This window comes from Lampris incognitus, chromosome 3, assembly GCF_029633865.1.
Source record: "Lampris incognitus isolate fLamInc1 chromosome 3, fLamInc1.hap2, whole genome shotgun sequence".
NCBI lineage: Eukaryota > Metazoa > Chordata > Actinopteri > Lampriformes > Lampridae > Lampris > Lampris incognitus.
In genome coordinates, this window is record NC_079213.1 from 79,024,504 (window position 1) to 79,030,569 (window position 6,066).

Genomic DNA, 6,066 nt, shown 5'->3' on the forward strand with positions numbered 1-6,066 from the left:
TAGAGTTCTTTAAAACATTTTCTAACAAATTGTCTATAATTTTCCTTGATATGTTTAATGATTCTCTGTCTCGTGGGTCGCTGCCACAAACACTGACCGAAGCATCAATTACTCTCCTGCTTAAGCCAGGTAAAGATAACACAGAATGTGGTTCATATAGACCCATTTTTCTCCTAAACTGTGATGTGAAGATCCTAGCCAAAGCTCATGCCCTATGCTTGGAAACCACAATGCATAAAGTGATACCTGTTGACCAAACCGGCTTCATTTCGGGACGACATTCACTCACAAATATCTGTCGGCTTTTGAATATTATTCACTCTCCTGCATGCAGTGAGGTACCAGAGGTGGTCATCTTACTGGATGCAGAGAAAGCTTTTGACAGGGTCAAATGGGAATTTTTGTTCACTTGTTTAAAAAAAATTGGGTATGGTCCTAATTTTATTTCATGGATTAAGCTTTTGTATGCTTCACCCAAAGCCTCAGTTGTTACAAAATGTAAACAATCACAATACTTCCAGCTGTCAAGAGCGACCTGTCAGGGTTGCCCACTCAGTCCATTATTATTTGCTTTAACTATAGAGCCCTTATCCATTGCACTTAAATCATTACCATCTATAAGTGGAATTCATAGAGGAGGAATAGAGCATAGGTTGTCTTTATACACTGATGATTTATTATTATATGTTTCAGATACAGTTCTAAGTACACCTCACATTCTCCATGCTTTGGAGAGCTTTGGTACATTCTCTGGGTACAAAGTAAACTTTGGCAAAAGTGAATGTTACCCTGTTAATGACTTTGCTCTTCAAATACAAGAAAATGCCTTACCGTTCCAAATGTCTAGAAATGGCTTTAAATATTTGGGCATTAATATCGCGAGAGATATGCAAAGCCTTAATCAGGAAAACTTTTCTCCTTTATTTGAGAAAGTCTAACTAGACCTGACAAAGTGGAAGTCACTTCACTTGTCCTTGGTGGGAAAAATTAATTGTATTAAAATGAATGTACTCCCCAAATTCCTTTATTTGTTTCAGTGTATCCCACTTTATCTTCCTAAATCCTTTTTTAAATCCATTGATAAGGCTTTCATTTTATTCATATGAAGCGATAAGATCCCTAGAGTACTTATAGAATTACTATAAAGGCCTAAATTACTGGGTGGCTTAGCTCTTCCAAATATTTGCTATTGCTATTGGGCTGTAAATGTTCAAAAAATTATGTATTGGCTTCACTCGCCAGATACAGACTGATGTGACTTTGAGGCTACAGCTTGTATCTCTTCATCTATCACAGCCCTGGTCACTTCCAGCTCTCCTCTTTCTATTACACACTTTACTAACAACCCAGTCATCATCAATACCCTCAAGATATGGTTTCAATTTAGATGGAACTTTGGGTTTAAACATTATCTTAGCATGAGTCCTATATGCAATAATCACCTTTTTCTCCCAGCTAGATTAGACTTTGCATTCTCTTTTTGGCAACAACAAGGTATTTCTAAATTTAAAGACATGTACATAAACAGTGTATTTGCAAGCTTTGATGACATCATACAAATTTGGGGTCCCTCGGTTTAGCTTATTTCCATATTTTCAAGTCCGCCACTTCCTTCAGAGCCATAACCCCAACTTTCCAAACTTATCTTCAGTCTCAGGTTTAGATGATATGCTAGAGATCCCTTTTAATTCTAAAGGACTAATTTCAAGGATACACGATTGTATAGCTTCTCTTAAAAACATAACTCTTGCTAAGATTAGGGCAGACTGGGCAGCTGAGCAAGGAGAGGACATGGATGAGGACGACTGGAACTGTGCTTTACAAAAAGTGAATGATAGTACTTCCTGTGCAAGACTAAGTATAATACAGTTCAAAGTCCTACATCGTGCTCATTTTTCTAAAGCAAGACTAGCTAAGATTTACCCTAATTCAGATGCAAGTTGTGACAGGTGCCATAACACCCCTCCCAACTTAGCCGATATGTTTTGGTCATGCCCAGCTCTGACAACTTACTGGTCTATGGTTTTTAAATCACTGTCGGAAGCACTTGATATTGATTTCCAACCCAATGCAGCAGCAGCTGTATGTATGGAATCACAAATGGGGAACACTGTAATGAGGAAAAGCCATAAAACCATCATTGCTTTCATGACACTGCTTGCTCGCAGAAGAATTTTATTACATTGGAAATCAAAACACCCACCTAAAGTGTCTGTGGTTGGGTGATCTGATGCATTTCATACAGTTAAATAAGATTAAGTACACTCTTAGGGGGTCCAGTGACAAATTTTTCTCCATCTGGGGTCCGATTTTGACATATCTAAGCAAACTAAAAGCTTTGCCTGATGACCTAAGATATTTAGTCACCACAGACCACAGTAGGCCTATATAACATTTCACAAATAGAAGTGTTTAAACATATTTATTTATTTTTCCTTCCCCATATCTTTATTTTTTCTTCTTATATACCAGTTACCAGGGATTGTATATTCTAGGGATATACATATTGTGGATATTGTATTTAAATTGTGTCAAAATTGTTTCTGCCTTGGCCTGATGCAGAAATGTATGACTGCAATCGTGAATATGTATGTACACAGTGACATTGACATGGCTAAATGTGACGTCTTTCATATGTAAATGTAAATATTATTATTATGTATGTGTTATTATCTTATTTTCTTTATCTGCTTCTCTAGGTGGGTGCACCCCATGTTTTGGTGGGTGGGAAGGGTGGGTGGTTGGGGTGTTTGTGTAAAAGAAAAATGGAAATAGTCCAAGTACATGCCTATTGTATTTTGCGCTTGTTAACGTCTCCAAATTTTAAAAAAAATTAAAATGCTGGGAGGATGTTATTACTATACTGTTATGTTAAGCTAGTTAACAAATCCATCAGTGGACTTCACTGGTTGTCCTAATTATTATCAAGAAGAGTAACAATAAGAATGTTTTTCTGAAAATAGTTAGTCAGAAGACTGCAGCATCCTATGTGTTGTACTTGTGCAAGCGGAGAACTTTGCTCCAAGAGTGAAACTTGGTATACATGTTCATAATAGTTCCTCATCTATAAACCAACTTTTATCAATATCCAATCTAGTTTTTGATTGGCCATTTCACATGCACCTGCATTTTGAAAAAGGTCTAACAATGTCCCCTGTAGGCCATTTTTGATGAGGCAACTGGTTCTTTTTTTCTCCCAAGGTCCACCAGAACATTTCAGCTCAATGATAAAAATGTGTGAGGATATCTTTGTTAATGCCCACCCAGCACTAGATTGATAGATGAAACAATAAAATGAATACAAACAAAATGAATACAGTTCAGTAACTCCATAAATATGTCTTCACAGATGCAGGTTGCCTCAGTAAAAGTGTCAACACACAACAACTTACCTTGTTTTTCTGCTTTTGCAGGTGTACACTGTGTTCTAGTGCGTAATGGAGTGACTATGAAGCTAGTCAATGAGGAACTTTCGCGATTTTCTACCAGGAGCTCAAGATGAAGGCTTGAAATGGATGTGTGGGTGTTTTTTTTTTTCCTTATACATTTTAGTGCTTTTGGACGAATAAACCCTTCATACTCACTGAGTAATAGTAGGGACACGTTGAGCAGGCATTTGCCCTACTGTATTGTGAATGAATGCCTTTCAGCTCAAGGGATGCTGTTCCATTTCTGACCCAGTGCTCTCACTTCCCTCTGGAGGGAATGAAAAAAATACACACACACACACAAAAATAATTTCATCAGGGATAAAAAAAAGTCCCGAATTTGATATGTCACCCTGCTATTGTATTGCCCTGACACCCAGCCAGTCACATCCCACTGATCCGTATGCCTGACTTTAGGTGGCATCATTATTCTGTCAAATGCCGTGTTTACAAATTCTATTTGAATGTCTGTCCTGTAAACTGAGTCAAAGACAGCATGCTTGTCTAAATGAGTTTGTATGAATTTTAATGTTTAAAATCTATTTTAAGTAAACAAAATTGTGTGGTAATACGTCGGTCTGCATTATAAAGTTGAATGTCACATATCTGTGTATGCTCTTCTATTAATGAACATGCCTTATTCAGTGGTTGTTGTTAAACCCAGCCCTGCCCTATATTCTTGTTTGTGTTGCATTACCACAGTACACTGATAATATTAAATAATGATGACTACCAGGCACTTCATCTTACCTGGAGTAAGCACTCCACTCCTCCTCGTGTTTCCTTTTCATTTCTTTTAATATTTTCCATTAATTTTCTTCTCAGTGAGCTAGAGATTTTTTTTTAATCAAATTTGTTTCAGAGACATTGCATTCTCATTAGGATGTTGGATTGAGAATTACAATTTCCCACTGTTACTGAAAGCTGGTACCAGCACACCCGAGTTTAAGGCAATATGGCACCTCTAATCCATTACGATTTATTATTATTGGCAATAATATAATGTTTTAATATATAATTCCAGTTTCTTTTTAAAGTGATATTAAATTGTGAAACAGTTGTAGAAATGAGTCCCTGTAAAATGGCATATTTTCTGAAATGTTACGATTTTACAGTAAATTATTCTTTGGCTCTGGTTGGCTTAGTATTCAGTATGCTTCACAAGATGGTTGATCATATTCATATGCATTACATGAGGATTGCCCAATTTAATCTCTGAATTTGAATGGAAGGAAATAAATACCCCCCCTTTTTTCCCAGCAATTGTACCCAGCCAGTCACCCCGCTCTCTGAGCTGTACCGGTCGCTGCTCCACCCCTTCTGCCGATCCGGGGAGGGCTGCAGACTACCACATGTCTCCTCTGATACATGTGGCGTCGCCAGTTACTTCTTTACACCTGACAGGAGTGTGGCCAGGGGGAAGTAGCGTGTGGGAGGATCATGCTATTTCCCCCAGTTCCCCCTCCCCCCTGAACAGGTGCCCCAACCGACCAGAGGAGGCGCTAGTGCAGCGACCAGAACACATACCCACATCTGGTTTCCCACCCGCAGACACAGCCAATTGTTTCTGTAGGACGCCTGACCAAGCCGGAGGTAACACGGGGATTCGAACCGGTAATCCCCGTGTTGGTAAGCAACGGCATAGACCGCTATGCTACCTGGAAGCCCCATAATACACTTTTTGAGTTGTTACTGTGTTAGATCAGCAAAAGCAAACTCAAGTGGCTCAGCAACACTTTAATCACTGAAAATAAGATGCTTCATTTCCAGTGAGTGACACTTCATTATCACTTCACTTCAGTCAATATCCTTTTTTTGAAAGTGTCTTCCAAAAAGGTCACAGAACAATTACCATAGAGTCAAGGTTATGTATCTACATGTGCACATCTTTTGCTGTACTTGCACTACGTGACCCAACCGTCTCACAATGCTTCTTTTAACATCAAGCAATCTAGTCATTTCTAGGTCTGAGTACAAATTGCATAGTGAGCAGATTTTTCTACAATAATGTTCACTACTTGCTGGAGTTTCATTTTGTACTGACTACTTTGATGAAATCCAAATATGTATACAGAGGAATGTACACAATTATTATAGTTTCTACAAATGTGTGAAAGTGAAAGATTATGGTTTGCATAAATGCATATACAGTTTTTTTTAAAAATTTGAGTCACATTACCGATTCTAATTGCTATGTAAAAGTTGCATTTGAGAGTCAAGTGTTCCTAGTGAGAGTGCCCCTATTTAACTATCAATATTAAGTATCACAATTCCATTTAATATTTCATCAGGCCTATTTTCTAACAATGCAGCTTTCAGGGCTCAGAATCAATATTTCAGAAAGTGAATTTTTCATAACTTTTGCTTTGAAAGCCTAAGTGCATTATTAATATCAGTTGCAAGAGCAGTGAAAAAGTGACACATTTCATATGCACTTTATAAACACAGTTGAGGTGTGTCTGTGAGGTGTGCATTGATTCCTCCACAAATCTTGGGTCTACGATGCCAGCATCCTGGATTTTCTGGGTGAAGGAAAAACATGAAAATATCTGTCATAAGCTGTGTATTTTTGCCCCCTGATGTGTTTAAAACACATTGACTCTCGAGACAATCCCCCTCTCTATGTTTTTCTATTCCA